Here is a 13324-nt window from a genome sequence, read left to right on the forward strand (position 1 = left end):
ATAAAAATCTGTTCCTCTTGAATCAACTTAGCGGTTCATGGAAACAAGCCACCCGACTTGATGGAAAACCTTTGAAAGCTTCTGGCACCTGCGAGGGCGAATTTCCTCTTGCCTGGAAAGGCTTTTTCTGGCACCCAAAAAGGTGAAAAAAAAAAATAGAGAAGTCTTTATACATATTGCTAAGTCTGGACAACTTTTATGATTTGTGTACTCACGTATATTTCGTATCTACAGCGTGCAATGAATGGAATTTGGTCCCATGTTAACTGCCACGTGTCAAGTGCTATGAGATCTTGGGATTTGTAGTTTAGTGTTGTTCAGGACCTCACAACCTCTAAGGATGCCTGCCACAAATGTGGGAGAAACGTCAGGAGAGAATGCTTCTGCAACATGGCCTGGAAAACTCACAGCAACCCAAGGCTACAAGTTTTGCAAAACTATAAATCCCAGGATTGTATAGCATTGAGCCATGGCAGGTAAGGAACTTGGTTGGATGAAAGACACTTTGCATATGCTCTGAGGCACTAGGGAAAGAGGGTTTTATTCCTGGGCTGATAAAGAAGTGCGCTGAAACGAAAGGCACTCTGCACATGCTCTGTGATGCATCATAGCCAAACCGTATGTTTCCTGGGCACGAAAGGAGATAAATAGAAATGTGCTGAAACAAAAGGCATTCTGCACATGCTCTGTGATGCATCATATCCAAATGGTTTGTTTCCTGGGCACGGAAGGAGAAAAATAGAAATGTGCTGAAATGAAAGGCACTCTGCACATGCTCTGTGATGCATCATAGCCAAATGGTACGTTTCCTGGGCATGAAAGGAGAAAAATAGATGGGTGCTGAAATGAAAGGCACTCTGCACATGCTCTATGATGCATTGTAGTTTTGGGCATCTGGGACTAGCTAGGAAAAATACGATATAAACAATGTTGAATGAAGGGCACTCTGCATATGTTCTGAGGCACTGTTGTCAGAGGGTGTGGAGCCAGGAAAAGGGGAAAAGAAACCCACTGAAATTAAAAACACTCTGCACGTGCTCAGGCTTGGACCTAAGGAGGAAGTCTTTTAAATGCGGCATTTATATGCAAGGCACTCTGCACATGCTCAGGGGTAGAGGGAGGAAAAGGGGAAAAGAAACCCACTGAGATGAAAAAAGCACTCTGCACAGTCAGCTTTCATATAATATTATTTCTAGCACCCACATTTTGTTTGATATTTAAGCAGTGCTTCTTGTAAGTCAGAGCATGGTCCAGAAAATTCACTGAGATGGAAAAAAAACACACTCTGCACATGCTCTGAAAGACACTCTGCACATGCTCAAACTGGGACCTGGGGATGAAGTTTTAAAAATACAGCACCTTATATGCAAGGCACTCTGCACATGCTCAGGGGCTTCCTAGCAAGACGGTCCAGTTCCAGGGGAAGAAGAGGCAAAAGGAAAGCCATTGAAATGGAAAAGCACTTTGCACATGCTCAGGGACATCGTAGTAAGGTCCAGTTTCAGGGAAAGAAGCGAAAAGGAAACCCACTGAAAGGTAAAAACACTCTGCACATGCTCAGGGGCATCATCGCAAGAAGGTCTAGTTCCAGGGAAATAAGAGGCAAAAGGATACCCAGTGAAATGAAAAGCACTCTGTACATGCTCATGGGCCTCATAGCAAAAACGTCCAGTTTCAGGAAAAGAAGCAAAAAGAAAACCAATTCAAACGAAAAGCAGTCTGTACATGCTCTGGGGCATATTCGCCAGTTCCAGGGAAAGAAGAGGCCAAAGGAAACCTAGTGAAGGGAAAAAGACTCTGCACATGCTCAGGGGCATCATAGCAAGAAGGTCCAGTTGCAGAAAAGAAGCAGAAAAAAAGGAAATCCACTGAAAGGGAAAAACACTCTGCACATGCTCAGGGGCATCATCGCAAGAAGAAATAAGAGGCAAAAGGATACCTAGTGAAGGGAAAAAGACTCTGCACATGCTCAGGGGCATCATCGCAAGAAGAAATAAGAGGCAAAAGGATACCTAGTGAAGGGAAAAACACTCTGCACATGCTCAGGGGCATCATCGCAAGAAGGTCTAGTTCCAGGGAAAAGGATACCCAGTGAAATGAAAAGCACTCTGCACACGCTGAGGTCCCTCGTAGGCAGAGAAGGAAGAGGCCAAAGCCACTTTGTATGGAAAGCACCCTGCGGGAGAAGCGCCCGCCGGCAAGGCCAAGCCCTCTGCACGCGCCCCGAGGCCCTGCAGCCGCGGGCAGGCTCGGCTCAGGCTCCTCCTCCTCCTGCTGCTGCTGCTGCTGCTGCGAGAGGCGGGCCCACGGAGGAGGAGGAGGAGGAGGAGGAAGGAAGGAGCGGAGGAGGAGGAGGAGAGCAGGAGGTCCGGCTGCCCAGGAGCAGGCCGACGCCGGTCGTCTCCGCCGCCGCTGCTGCTGCTTCTCCCGCTGCTGCCGCCGCTGCCTTCGCCGCCTTCGCCGCCTCCCTCTTCTCGCCGCCAGGCTGAAGGGCCAGACTTCTTCCCCCCACACCCACGGAGAGAGGTACCCCACCACCCGCAGCAGGCCAGGCCAGCCTTTCCTGCCTTCTATCCTCCCTCCCTTCTTCCTTCCTTCCCTCTTTCCTTCTTTCTATCCTTTCTTCCCTCCCTTTGATTTGCTTCCCTTCTTCCTTTCTTCCTCCTTTTCCTCCTTCTTATCTTTCCTTATTTCTTATATCCTTCCTTCCTTCTTTCCTTCCTTCTATTCTCCTTCCCTCCTATCCTTCCTTCCTTTTCTCTTTCTTTTTTCCTTCCTTCCCTCTTTCCTTCCTCTCTCCCTTTCCCCTTTCCTTCCTTCTATCCTCCTTCCTTCCTTCCTTCCTTTCTTCCTCCTTTTCCTCCTTCTTATCTTTCCTTATTTCTTATATTCTTCCTTCCTTCCTTTCTTCCTTTCTTCCTCCTTTTCCTCCTTCTTATCTTTCCTTATTTCTTATATCCTTCCTTCTTTCCTTCCTTCTATTCTCCTTCTATTCTCCTTCCCTCCCATCCTTCCTTCCTTTTCTCTTTCTTTTTTCCTTCCTTCCCTCTTTCCTTCCTCTCTCCCTTTCCCCTTTCCTTCCTTCTATTCTCCTTTCCTCCTTCCCTCCCATACTTCCTTCCTTCCCTCTTTCATTCCTCCTTTCTTCCTCCCTCCCTCCTCCTTTCCTTCCCCTTCCTTCCCTTCTTTATTTCTTCCTTCTTTCCTGCCTCCCTCTCTCCTTTCTTTTCCTTTCCTCCTTCCTTCCTGTCCTCCCTTCAAGTGTAGACCCTCTCTTAATATTCCCCATCCAATTTAGACCCCAATGTATTATATCCCCTCTGATATTGCTTTCTTTTTCCTTTCTCTTTCCATTTTCTTCCCTTTCCTTCTATTCTCCCTCTTTTCCTCCCTCTTTCCTTCCTTCCTTCCTTCCTCCAGGTCTCCTCTGATATTCTCCAACCAATTTGGACCCCAATATACTATATCCCCTGTGATATGTTCTCCTTTTCCATTCTCTTTCCTTCCTTCTATTCTCCCTTCATTCCTCCCTCTTCCTTCCCTTTCTTCTGTCCTTCCTTTCTTCCTTCCTTCTTTCCTTCTTTCCTCTCTCCAGGGCTTCTCTAATTAATTCTCCAGCCAATTTAGAACCCAGTATATTATGCCCTCTCTGATATTGCTTTCCTTTCTCTTTCCTTCTATTCTCCCTCCTTTCCCCCCTCCCTCTTTCTGTCTTTCTGTCTTTCTGTCTTTCTTTCTTTCTTTCTTTCTTTCTTTCTTTCTTTCTTTCTTTCTTTCTTTCTTTCTTTCTTTCTTTCTTCCTTCCTTCCTTCCTTCCTTCCTTCCTTCCTTCCTTCCTTCTTTCCTTCTTTCCTTCTTTCCTTCTTTCCTTCTTTCCTTCTTTCTCTCCTTCCTTCCTTCCTTCCTTCCTTCCTTCCTTCCTTCCTTCCTTCCTTCCTTCTTCCCTCCCTCCAGGTCTTCTCGGATATTCTCCATCCAATTTAGACCCCTATATGCATTATTATATCCCCTCTGATATTATCTGACCAATTTGGACCCCCCCCCCCCCAATATCCTCCTGCTATTCCCCCAATTTTAGACCTCCCATAATTGTCCCCTGTAATATTCTCTTACATTGTAGACACCCTCTCCCCAATATAGTCTAATTAATATTCTCCTATATTTTAGACTCCCCCTTAGTATCCCTCCTATTATTATATTTATTTATTTATACTTTAGACCAGGCATGGGCAAACTTTGGCTCTCCAAGCGTTTTGGACTTCAACTCCCACAATTCCTAACAGCCTACCGCCTTTTAGGAATTGTGGGAACTGAAGTCCAAAACGCCTGGAGGGCCAAAGTTTGCCCATGCCTGCTTTGGACCCACACTTAATACCTCCTGCCATTTAGACCCCATAATATCTCTCTAATATCCTTCCATAATACTCCAGCCTTTTCAGACCACCCCCATAATACTATTCTACCATCTTATCCTATACTTACCCTGTTTTCCTCCCATTGTAGAGCCCTCATTATCTTCACCTTAATATTATCCTGTCATTTTAGACCTTTAATAAGCTCCTAATATTCTCCTACTATATAATCTATTTAAAAGGCCCCTAATATTATTCTATTATTTTCAAGTCCTCCTTAATAGGCCCTTAATAGTCTCCTGTCATTTTAGAGCCACCCAATATTTTTCTACCATGGTAGGCAGTAAAGTCAATAACAACAACAACAACAACACAGATTGAGCAGCCCATATCTATAAACCTGAAATGCTCTGAAATCCAAAATTGTCCACTTCGGTGGCTGAGATAGTGTCACCTTTGCTTATGGACAGTTCAGTGCTCAGACTTTATTTCAGGCACAAAATGATTTAAATCATTACATAAATCTACATTATATGTGGCACATAAATGAATTTAATGCTTAGACTTGGGTTCCATCTCCAAGATATCTCATTAGATACACACACACACACACACACATGCAAGTATTCCCAAATAATGTGTTGTCAAAGACTTCACTGGGTTGCTTTGAGTTTTCCAGGCTATATGACCATGTTCCAGAAGCATTCTCTCCTGACGTTTCACCTACATCTATGGCAGGCATGCTCAGAGGTTGTGAGGTCTGTTGGAAAGTAGGCAAGTGGGGTTTATGTATATGTGGAATAATGTCCAGGGTGGGAGAAAGAGCTCTTGTATGTCTGATGCAAGTGTGAATGTTGCAATTGATCACCTTGATTAGCATTTAATGTCCTTGCAAATTCAAAGCCTGGCTGCTTCCTGCTTGGGGGAATCCTTTGTTGGGAGGTGTTAGCTGGCCAACAGACCTCACAACCTCTGAGGATGCCTGCCTTAGATGTAGGCAAAACGTCAGGAGTGAATGCTTCTGGAACATGGCCATATATTCCAATGTATCTGATATCCAGAACTCTTCTGGACCCATTTTGGACAAGGAAGACTCAAATATTATTATTTGATACACAGCAAGATTAGCACACAGCAAACAAGATCACTATGTTGGGAAGTGTCCATCACATGTTGGACACTTCCCAAGTGTCTAGGACTATGTGTATTATTATTATTCCTGGGTTCCTGGGAGTTGTATTATTGTTAATGTTTTATTATTATTATTGTTGTTGTTATTATATAAAGTGGCCCAGTGCTCTGGGTTCCTGGGAGTTGTATTATTTGGTAATAATGGTGATAATAATAATGATAATAATATAGCTCAATGTGGGTTCCTGGAAGTTGTATTATATGGTAATAATGGTGATAATAATAATGATGATGATAATATAGCTCAATGCTCTGGGTTCCTGGGAGTTGCATTATTATTATTATTATTATTATTATTATTATTATTATTATTATTATTATTATATGAAGTGGCCCAATGATCTGGGTTCCTGGGAGTTGTATTATATGGTAATAATGGTGATAATAATGATGATGATGATGATGATGATGATGATAATATAGCTCAATGCTCTGGGTTCCTGGGAGTTGCATTATTATTATTATTATTATTATTATTATTATTATTATTATTTGGTTATAAGATCATAATAGGTTTTCAGCTCAGCCTCCCCCTTTCCTCCAACCTGGTGGCCTTATTCTTATTTTAAAGCCCACTACTCTTTAATTGACCCCCTTTTCACAATTTTAATGCAACTCACTATTTCAATGCACTCAATTCCATAGGTGTATATTTCCCATCTATTAATATAAGGTAACAATGCAACCCCTCCTGCCATTTCTTTTAAGGATTCAGATGAATGGGAAAAGGAGAAATGAAGTGGTGACATTGATCATTCATGTGTTTATGTGGGGTGTATTTCTCCCCCAGTTATTCCAGTATGTCATGGATAATGGATAGATAAAGCCACTGGTATCTATTGTTGTGTCTCCATCTTTCCCTTTGTCCAACGGAGCTGTCCGTCTTCATGATTTCTGATGTTTCCTGTCCCCTTTCCTTGACCCCCACTTAATCTCCGTATTTTGGCTAGGAACAAACACTATATCATTCAATGAGACAAAAGGCAGAGTTGTCTCGAATATTCCTATTATTATTATTATTATTATTATTATTATTATTATTATTATTATTATTATTGTTGTTGTTATGATAAGAGACCAGAAAGATGTTACATCTGTACAAGGATTTCTGAGTTTTATTGGAACTGTGTCCTTGTGTGCATTTGTCTTGGGAATATATGTTTGTGTTATCCATTTGTACCGATACTAATAAATTCTTACCCCGGCGCACACTGCTCGTGTGCGAAGGTTTGCGGTTAATTAATACCATTTGAGTGCATTGTGTCACACCCACAAACGATGAACGCACGCGCCTTGTCTTCTGTGGCATTCACCTTTGTTCCAAATGACACATCTCTCTGTCCTTCCCCTTCCATCTCATTTTCGGGATTATTTCCTCTTTTGTGTGTTTGCTTGCAAGTGTGACATTTCGACAGCAGGAGTGACAACATGCCCGGTCCTTTGCCAGAGAATAAAGCCTGCTTTATTTTTTTATTATCCCCCCGTCTTTGCCCCAATGATGAAATGGACAAAATGTACAAAACAAGGAGCTCTCCGGAGAACTCGAATTGTGTTGAAATACAAACATAGACAATAGGGAAGCAGTGAAACAGTGGAGCATAGAAATTGTATTGGTGTTACCTTTCCAAGCTGTGTTTCAGCTCAAAGCAATGGACACAAAAACATTTTGTTAAAAACAGGATTAAAGTACATCTTTAGAAACTCTTTCAACCCTCCTTCAGGGCGTTTTTATCTCCCCAAGTTGTGCTTCATTGCAGGATTTGCACAAAACCGAGCTTGTGTTTTGTGACATCCAGAGCCTGAAGAGTTGTAAACAATTTCCCTCGATTGCAGCCACCTGCCATGTGACGATGGGTGCATCTACACTGCAGAATCAATGCATTTTGACACCACTTTAACTTCCATGGCTCAGTGCTATGGAATCCTGGCAGTTGTAGCTTTACAGTCCTTTTCGACCATATTTCAAATCCTTAGCATTGAGCTGTGACAGTAGCATCAAAGTGCATTAATTTTAGTGTAGATGCACCTTATAATAATATAAATGCTGTAAATAAATAATAATAACACAGTTTGGAAGGCAGGCATTGTCTCAGTTGCCTTTCCCTCCTTTTGTTTGTGTGAAAAAAAGAGGAACAACACATACTCGGAACAAATGTTTTCCCTGCTGTTTTCTGGCTCTGTGTTTTGGTTATTATGAAATAGCCTCGATTTAGTCCCTACAAACAATCTGTGGCTGTGCAGAAATGTTCACTGTCCCAACAATGTATTGGAATTCTCATTGTGCTCAGAAAACATCCCTGAATAAATCACACAATTTAAGGTTTTTTTTTTTAAATGCCTGGATGTAGGTTAAACACTATAACAAAGCTGACGTTTTGTGTTCAAACTGTATTTACCTTTTTTTGTCAACTCCTGCAGCCTGGGGATAAAATGCCATTGTGATATGTTTCACAACCCCAGTCTTATTACCCTACTTCTTTGATTCTAAACACTTCCAGGCACACACTAATTTCATATATAGATGTGTGTGTGTGTGTGATATACACATCTGAAATTAGTGTGTGCTTATATATCTGAATATATATATATATACACACACACACACAGTAGAATCTCACTTATCCAAGACTCGCTTATCCAAGGTTCTGGATTATCCAATGCATTTTTGTAGTCAATGTTTTCAATATATTGTGATATTTTGTAAATTTGTAAATACAGTAATTACAACATAACATTACTGCGTATTGAACTACTTTTTCTGTCAAATTTGTTGTATAACATGATGTTTTGGTGCTTAATATGTAAAATCATAACCTAATTTGATGTTTAATAGGCTTTTCCTTAATCCCTCCTTATTATCCAACATATTTGCTTATCCAAACATTCTGCTGGCCTGTTTAGCTTGGATAAGTGAGACTCTACTGTATATATGTAGTATATATGTGTGTGTGTGTATATTTCAAATGTTTACCATATTTCTTCTGTTCGAAGATGCCACTTTTCCCATATGTAAACATTTCTAAAACTTGGGTATATCTTAAAATACCAGATTATATATATCTATAGCTATATATGTGTGTGTGTGTGTGTGTGTATATATATATATATATATTCCATGATTCTAAGATATACCCAATTTTAGATATGTTTATATGGAGAAAAAGTGCATTTAGAATTGAAGAAATATGGTAAATATTCCAATTGTGTGTGTGTGTGTGTGTGTATATATATTTTGTGTTTCTAAGATATACCCAATTTTAGATATGTTTATATGGAGAAAAAGTGCATTTAGAATTGAAGGAATATGGTAAATATTCCAATTATGTGTGTGTGTGTGTGTATATATATATTTTGTGTTTCTAAGATATACCCAATTTTAGATATGTTTATATGGAGAAAAAGTGCATTTAGAATTGTAGGAATATGGTAAATATTCCAATGGTGTGTGTGTGTGTATATATTCCATGATTCTAAGATATACCCAATTTTAGATATATTTATATGGTGAAAAAGTGCATTTAGAATTGCAGGAATATGGTAAATATTCCAATTGTGTGTGTGTGTGTGTGTGTGTGTGTGTATATTGTGATTCTAAGATATACCCAATTTTAGATATGTTTATATGGAGAAAAAGTGCATTTAGCATTGTAGGAATATGGTAAATATTCCAATTGTGTGTGTGTGTATATATATATATTCAATGATTCTAAGATATACCCAATTTTAGATATGTTTATATGGAGAAAAGTGCATTTAGAATTGAAGAAATATGGTAAACATTCCAATTGGGTGTGTGTGTGTGTATATATATTCCGTGATTCTAAGATATACCCAATTTTAGATATGTTTATATGGAGAAAAAGTGCATTTAGAATTGAAGAAATATGGTAAATATTCCAATTGTCTGTTATGCAAAGAGATGATGAATATATCCTACATTTGGAGATATTCATCACATCTTTGCATAACAGACAATTGCAACATTTACTACATTTCTTTACCAAAAATATTCCTCTGAGCTTTGCACCTTGTTTGCAGTTTTATTTGGGTGGGGGCTGGAAGGAAATAAAGGGAAACATTTGCCAACAAAGCTTTTTCTTTCCCCTTCCCCCAGCCACACTGTTAGAAGTGCGATCTAGTTTGAGCTGCATCAGCTGGGCATGCTTTGTGCTGAGATAATGCGCTGGCTGGGAGTATGTTCAGCATTATGCGCCTTGATGGAAGCGTTCCAAAGAGTGCCTCATTTACGAGAGAATTGTAGCTCCGGCGGCTCAAACTGCTGATGTGTATGAAACATAAATGAGCGTGTGGAGCTCAAGGAGATAGCGGTTGAACTTGGAAAGGGGTGTGAGGCTGTGCCTGACTCTTTCCAGAAATGCTTGCGCACTGATTTGGATAAGAAGAGCATTAAGGATTGTCTTGCTGGATTAGACCTGTCTAATCTGGTATCCATTTTCGAGCAATGGCTAGCCGTGGGCCTCTAGGAAACGATGCGTGAGCACATCGCCTTTATGCCAGACCTTTCTGAATACTTCACACTTTTCAGACATTTTGCGACACAGTCATTCAGTTTTAAACCAGAGGTGAAACCAACTCCTTATGAGAGATATGGACACATATTTAATTTGAAATGAAATGTATGGACATGCAACATATACCGTGAAAACCTTTCATTTACAGTAGAGTCTCATTTATCCAAGCCTCTGGATTATCCAAGGCATATTTGTAGTCAATGTTTTCAATATATCGTGATATTTTGGTGCTAAATTCATAAATACAGTAATTACAACATAACATTACTGCATATTGAACTACTTTTTCTGTCAAATTTGTTGTATAACATGATGTTTTGGTGCTTAATTTGTAAAATCATAACCTAATTTGATATTTAATAGGATTTTCCTTAATCTCTCCTTATTATCCAAGATATTCGCTTATCCAAGCTTCTGCCGGCCCGTTTAGCTTATTGCTTTATTGCTTATTTCACATAGACACAGAGGTTACTTCTTACATTTACACAACATACCCACACAGTGCAGCTGACATACAGTAGAGTCTCACTTATCCAACATAAACGGGCTGGCAGAACGTTGGATAAGCAAAAACGTTGGATAATAAGGAGGGATTAAGGAAAAGCCTATTAAACGTCAAATTATGTTATGATTTTACAAATTAAGCATCAAAACATCATGTTTTATAACAAATCATCAGAAAAAGCAGTTCAATACATGATAACTTTATGTAGTAATTACTATATTTACGAATTTAGCACCAAAACATTGCAGTGTATTGAAGACATTGACTACAAAAACATTGACTACTAAGAAATTGACTACAAATAACGACAGAATTGCATAAAATGAACTTACAGTAACAACATTGTTGGAAGTTAAATCCATAAAAAGTTTTGTCCTTGCTGCCTAGAAAAGCAGCTGTGGATCTGGGCAGGAGGCAGTCTGTGTTGGATAAGCCAGAATGTTGGATAAGTGAGACTACTGTACGAATGTATTGTTGTGACACACAGTTTGGAAAACTTTGCTCAACAGAAGCATTTGGATCATTTTATCCTCTGATCAAACGTCTAGAGGCCAAGTGGCTGTGTTCGACGCTTTCTCTGGAGGATTAGAAGCAGAGGCTGGATGGCCATCTGTTGGGAGTGCTTTAATTGTGTCTTCCTGTATGGCAGAAAGGGGTTGAACTGGATGGCACTTGTGGTCTATTCCAGCTCTATGATTCTCTGATTTTATTTTGAGTTAAATGGTGTGGAAATGACAGCATAGTACCATTGCATATGTGGTCCCATTGTATATTGCAGTTGTGCATTGCACATTTGCTTTTGCAATTCTCTCTTGCAAAATTGACTCATAACGTTGTGAGCGAAAAGTTAGACTCCGTCTCCTTGAAGTAGGATTTCAGAGGTTATTAGGAAGATCTTCCTGCCTGAGCTTCTGGCCATCGTGCATCATAACAACAACAACTCTTTTACAAATGGTATTAGTTTCATTTCTTTTATGCCTACCTGTAAAGCAAGTTGGTATGAGAGATTGTGCCAACTCCAAAGGCACCTTGTGAGGTTTGCAGGGACAAGAGCCTAGACCTCCCATGTTCCTGGGCTAACATACTATTTCCTTTTCCATACTATGCAATTACTGAGAATTTAATAATGGCATAATAATACCATTAGGTGATTTTTTTTTCATGTCAGGAGCAACTTGAGAAACTGCAAGTCGCTTCTGGTGTGAGAGAATTGTTGCCCAGGGGACACCCAGATATTTGATGTTTTACCCTCCTGTGGGAGGCTTCTCCCATGTCCCCACATGGGGAGCTAGAGCTGACAGTGGGAGCTCACCCCACTCCTGGATTCAAACCTCCAACCTTTCGATCAGCAGTCTTGCCAGCCCAAGGGTTTAAGCCATTGCGCCACTTGAGGCTATAATAATAATACTGCTTGACAACAGTACTTATGAAGGAGATCTAGAACCAAGCCACAGTCCAACTGTACCTTTAATCTATATTCTTGGGGTGATGGGATATACCATAGATCCCTGCCTTCCTAGATCTGGTCCCAAATTTTTAGGGTTTTATCAGTGAATACCATCCTTTAGATTCAGCTTGGAAAACCCATCATAAGTCATTGCATTTGGTTCAGGACATATGGTCTGTAAACTTCATTCTATCCAACAATCTGGCAGTTGCGTTTCCAGTTGTGTTGTAATCATTGGCTAGTTTTGTGTCCTCTGTACACTGTACTTTTGTGTGCCCACACTTTTTGCTTTGTTTGACTTCTGCGATCTGCAGCACAGATTGAAGTCTAGAAGGGTGTCCTTCCTTCACCCTGCTAATCCCATGTTTACACAGTGTTGGTGCACTTAGTGTGTAGTATTATATCTACAGAGTAACATGGAAGGGTAAGTTAAGGACAGAACAGAGTTGTACATTGTAGGTAGACGTCTATAGAATTTGACACTTGTAAACTGAACTTTTATTTGATGCCTCTTTCTGCTATGCATTGAAACATCCTCAAATTGCTCTCCAAACTTAGGGCGCTTCCAGACAGGTCCTATATCCCAGGATCTGATCCCAGGTTTTCTGTTTATCCCAGATTATCTGGCAGTGTGGACTCCTATAATCCAGTTTAAAGCAGAAAACCTGGGATCAGATCCCTGTCTGGAAGGGAACCCAATAGCACCATTGCAGGACATTGGAAAAGTACAAATACACAGTACACATATAAAAGTACACAATACAAATCTGTGTCCACATGGAATACGTTCCCCATCTTTGCATGGATACAAGTTTGTATTCTCTGACCTACAAAACACCTTTTTTGCAATCCTACAAAACCATAGCATCACCTGTCCAAACATTGTATTCTCATCCTCAGTTTATCACCTGTAAAATGGAAGAAAAAGAAGGGACAAAGGTTAGTTTTCTTGGCCTTTAATCATATAGCAGATGTTAGACTGCGGGATTGGTATCCATGATTTCATTTATCAACATCTGATAATATATTTATGCTAATAATAATAATAATAATAATAATAATAATAATAATAATAATAATAAAAGGTAAAGGTTTCCCCTGACGTTAAGTCCAGTTGTGTCCGACTCTGGGGGTTGGTGCTCATCTCCACTTCTAAGCCAAAGAGCCGGCGTTGTCCGTAGACACCTCCAAGGTCGTGGCCTTCCCGCTGGAGCAGTACCTATTGATCTACTCACATTTGCATGTTTTCGAACTGCTAGGTTGACAGAAGCTGGAGCTAACAGCAGGCGCTCACTCC

The 13324-nt window shown here is 40.2% G+C and overlaps 1 protein-coding gene across 1 annotated transcript in view; it reads left to right on the top strand.

The window, feature by feature from the left end:
• Positions 1-2365: 2365 nt before the first annotated feature.
• smox (spermine oxidase) overlaps positions 2366-13324 on the top strand; it is a 75486-nt gene continuing 64527 nt past the window's right edge. The window contains exon 1 of the mRNA XM_062983670.1: positions 2366-2526. The gene's annotated coding sequence lies outside the window, so the exon portion shown is untranslated. The remainder of the gene's footprint in view (positions 2527-13324) is intronic.

The sequence above is a fragment of the Anolis carolinensis genome, chromosome 5, assembly GCF_035594765.1.
Source record: "Anolis carolinensis isolate JA03-04 chromosome 5, rAnoCar3.1.pri, whole genome shotgun sequence".
NCBI lineage: Eukaryota > Metazoa > Chordata > Lepidosauria > Squamata > Dactyloidae > Anolis > Anolis carolinensis.